The following is a 4,762-nucleotide window of genomic DNA, read 5'->3' as shown; positions in this document are numbered from 1 at the left end:
TCAGCTAAACAAAAGGTCTTCCAATTAGCAGAACCACCACCCTTATAAAATGTATTCTGTGCACACTGCATCTTTATGCTTGGCCGGCAAATCTCAAGGAGCCAAATTATTATTAGCCTAAGTTTGGAGCATCTGCAACTTCATTTATAAGATTTCCAAAAAGATTATGACCTCATGGAATTGTTGTAAGGATCACATAAAATAAACATGAAAGACAAAAACCTGGAACATAACCCAACACAGAATAGCAGGGTTAGAAGCTCAATGTGTACTGGTTTCTTTCTCCTCAAGTGACTGGACTTGGTAATTTATTTGCCCCCAAACTCATTACTGTGTTCAGGTTTAGGAGGAACCTCAGCCTCTTAAAGCTCAGCAATATTCATAATATTAGCAGCAAAGCACAAGGTAGTCCAGAAAAAATGCAAATTAAAAAGCGTATCTTATTGTCATTTGCTCATGATGGAGACTATTCTGTCATAGATCTAGAAAATGTGTGTGTGTTTTCTAGAGAATTTACAAGTACTGGAATTCCTCTATCAGAGACTGTGTTATGTTCTAAAAGGCCATTGTAACCTTCTTTTGTTCATAGACCTGTTTGACACTGTGTAGGCTACCATTCCAACTGTTAGTGCTGAACAGAAGCACTGTGTGTTTTTACTCTGATGCAAAAATTTGTCCCTATCTAGAAATGTCATAGTTTGACAGTCTTGAAGCAGAGAAGCTTTTCTATTTATAATCTAATTCATATTCTTAGCAGATCTTGAGAACAGTCACGTTGCTCACAATAGCTCTCTGGGCATGAGCAGTGCCGTTGACTGGGGACACTTGATGCCATCTATCAGAGATTAGTGACCTCTTAACCCTCCTGGGTCCAGCAGTTCAGCAGAAGCAGGATCTCCAGGGCTTCTGTCCTCGGAACTGATGACAGAAGCACCCATGTGGGTGATAAATACCTTTATCTACAACACAGATGGAACAACACATGATAAAAGAAACCACCAGCCTCCAGACCTTTGACCTGAATTTATAATTATTGAGTTATTTTTTCCATCCCTAAGATTCCAGTACTGGACAAGTAATATGTACTCTGTAAAGAGTTGCAGAAATTTACAGAGATGAGTAACAATTACTAAATATTTATACCGTGAATGTTAATCTTCACAGTAATTTCACAAGACGGACATTTATTTTTATTCTATAAAAGGCAGAATCAAGGCTCAGAAAGATTAAGAAACTTGCCTAAGATTAACACGTTAGTGCTAAAGTTAATTTCCAAAGCAGATATTTCTGGGGAGAGAGTTAAAACGTGGTCATAAACAACATGGGTAAGTGCGTTATGCATGTCTTCCCTTAAATCTTCACAAAAACTCTAAGAGTTTTGTCTCCATTTCATAGATGAATAAAATGAGGTCGCACAAACGTTCTATGAGAAGACACAAGAGAGGACTCTTAGATTGTGGGGGCCATCAAGGGTACAGAGTTAGGTTCAATAAGGCACCCTCAATATTCCATAAGGTCTGAGAAAAAGGAAGACATTGAAGAAGAGAAAAAGGGACTAAAAAGAAAAAGTTACATTAGCATGGAGACTCATTCCGCTTCTATTTTAGATGGCAAGCCTACATTTTCTGTGGAGTTATGTAAGGGAAAGCATTGTATTTGTGTTCAAAGGGCAAAGCTTGAGGAAAAGCTGAGGACACCGCCTGCATTCTAAGTGGCCCGAGTGATGGAGGGAATGGGCCCTGTTCCAAACTGATTAGTTCTGCTCCCTTCTCATTATTGTTCCGCCTGAAGTTTGGCATGCAAGCAAGGTCATTCCATGCATGGGTCTGCGTGACTTAACCGATTCCGCTACAAATTTCCTCCCCTCGACACCCCCACCCCCACCACGGCCTGCCACCTGCACTAGAGAAAATTAAAAATCAGCACATACATTTTACATGAGTTCCCCTCAACCGACCGGTGAGAAATTAATGTTACGTTGTTTCTTGATAAAGATACAGCTGTTTTTAAAGATGTTCATCCAATTCAGTAATAGGAGACCTTCCTCAGATTCCTCCACCTCAGGGTGGGAAGAAGAAAAGCATGTAGACCCAGAAGAATATGTTTCAGCATGTTCCCTTCTTGCAGATCACCTTACAAAGAAATTTTAGGGTTCCATAGCAGATTGCTGCCCTCTCCAAAATCTCGGGCGCCCTAGTAATTTTCTATTCCCATACTTCCTCTTAGGTCGTTCCCTTAGCCTGGAATGACATCTTCTCACATTCTCATGGTCAAATGTTTCCAGTTCTTCAAGATGGACTGCCATCTCATACCCACAAATCAACATACAGTGGCTCTCACTTGAGCTCCTCAGTGATTCTTAGAAAAGTTTGATCCCCTCTGATCCTCAGTTTCTCTACCAATAATGTGTAAATAATTACAGCTGTATTTCAGGGTAGATTGGAGAAACAGAGATAATGTATAAGAAACCTAAAAAAGCATTTGCCAAATAATACTGAAAAATTGTATTTGTTTTGTTAATATTAATACTAACAAGGAAATGCAAAGTCCAACCTTCTTCAACTGAAATTCAAAACCTTCATAGGCAATTTCAGTCTTGGTTTTTAGTCTTGAATCCTGACACTTTCTCCAGAATATCTTTATTCCAACCCCTCCAAAATTCCTTCTTATATTAAACTAACCTCCTCACTGTCCTATGGTCATCATGCACCTTCATTACCGAGGGCCTCCATACCTGTTATTTGTTTCACTTCGTTTCCTTCTGCACTAAAACTTACCCGAGATCTCATGGTTTGAAAATCTATAGACAATAAGCAGAAGTCAGAATTTAGATCCACTTTCCCATACCCATAAGCAGTTCAATCAGGCTTCTAAAAGGGGTTAAGTAATTGTTAAGAAGTGATTTGTTTGGTTGTGAGCATAAGCTTTGAATTTAGACAAACTTGGGTTTGAAAGTGAGCTGACTGGCTGCTCAATTGCAAACAAGTTCCTTCACTTAAGCAATGATATTTGTAAAAAGATAACGATATCTATCATCTTAAAGTTATTATTTACTTTACGTCTGAATTTTATATTCATAAATTATATTCATATTCACAAATTCATAATCAAAGTTATAGTCATGATATAACCTATATATTATATAAAACACATGTACACATATATAATTCAATCTGCATTATAAATGTAATATGTATGTGTGTATGTTATGTGCATATATAATATATATGTTATATATAACATGTTATATTATACGTTATAACTATATGTCTGCCTTCATTCTGACTCAAGGGAGATATTGATCCAGGAATCAGTCAGTTTAAAATAAAGTATTACATTTAAAGTTTTTGAACAATGTGTTTTAGTTTAATGAGAGGCTAAATGGACTTGCCAAGCCCATTGCCACACTCCCCGACCTTCCTCAAGCCCTGGAATGTCATCAAGAGAGCAAGTGAAGGCCTCAGGCAAAGTAGAAAGTGATCCACAGTCACTGAATCACTGGGTGAAGAAGCAGGAACAAGCGAATTCCTGATATTCACTAACTTGTAGTAAATAACCTCTAATTGAGAAACACAGACTCATGTCTGCTACCCCACGGGGTCAGTGACTCACTTATCTACACATCTTAGAATCAAAGTTCTTGCAAGAAGCCAGGAGTGTTAACTACAATAGAGACTCCTCTACATGGGGAGCAGGGGGAGTTGAGGAATGCAGGCTCTATCTGAAACCTAGGAAGGAGCACATGCTTATTAAGCTACTCAATAAGTGGTACCTATTTGTATTAGTTAATAGTTGCTATCGATAAGTTTTGACTGATCAACATTGAAATATTATTAATGATACTCTATGGTTATGCCACCCTGAACAAGCCTGATCCCATCTGATCTCGGAAACTAAACAGGGTCGGGCCTGGTTAGTATTTGGATGGGAGACCACCTAGGAAGACCAGGTGCTGTAGGCGTAAAAAATAAAAAAAAGTAAGGAATTGTAAGCTGACAACGTCCTTGCAATCTGTGAGGTCAGCCAAGGGTTGCCTTGCCTAAAAAATAAAATTAAAAAAGTATATTATTGATACTAAATATATCTATATGATATATACACATATTTTTGTACATAAAGGCAGAAATAAACCGTTCAATGAAAACCACTCAATGAAGGCTTCTGTTTAGCAAAGAATTTTCCACCTTCCTGTGGAGGGGGCCCAACATCACCAAATTTTGCTGACCTGGCTTCAATAAATTTTAATTTAACAAAAAGCCCAGTTGAATAGATACATTCACAAATCCCAGGCCATGCAACACAATCTGTTTAACAGAAATGTTGTTCTAGTTCCATATTTGTGCTTTCTGCTGGAACTGGATTTGTGTCTTTCTGTCTCGGTGGAGCATAAATGTAAGAGGAGGTCAGGAAGGGAGCCAGATCTGGAAGGGACAAGAGGTGAAGTGGCGGCTGAGAGATTGTAGAGGCTGGAATGTTGGAAAGATACAGAGAAAGATGACTCAGATTATTTCATCAAATAAAAAGGAGCACACAGCATCACAGCAGGTTTACACTTAAATGCAGTAAGAATTTAGACCATTTTGATGGTCCATTGAGATTGCTAAATAGGTTATGTGTCTATATGGGCATGTCTATTCCCTGTGCATGTATCCATTTTGATCGAGATAAATATTAGGGAGAAAAAAAGATTTCAATTAAAAAATGTATATTTGGTGACTTCAATAAGATAGCCATTGTTCTAAAGACTTAGAATCCACCTCTC

The 4,762-nt window shown here is 38.1% G+C and overlaps 1 pseudogene; it reads left to right on the top strand.

Moving 5' to 3' along the window:
- The first annotated feature begins 3,842 nt into the window (after window positions 1-3,842).
- LOC112484045 lies at window positions 3,843-3,961 on the top strand (annotated as a pseudogene).
- The last annotated feature ends 801 nt before the right edge of the window (window positions 3,962-4,762 follow it).

The sequence above is a fragment of the Pteropus alecto genome, unplaced genomic scaffold (genome assembly GCF_000325575.1).
Source record: "Pteropus alecto unplaced genomic scaffold, ASM32557v1 scaffold226, whole genome shotgun sequence".
NCBI classification, from domain to species: Eukaryota; Metazoa; Chordata; class Mammalia; order Chiroptera; family Pteropodidae; genus Pteropus; species Pteropus alecto.
The sequence above is the reverse complement of the archived record's forward strand: the minus strand, read 5'-3'. Positions and strand labels throughout refer to the sequence as shown.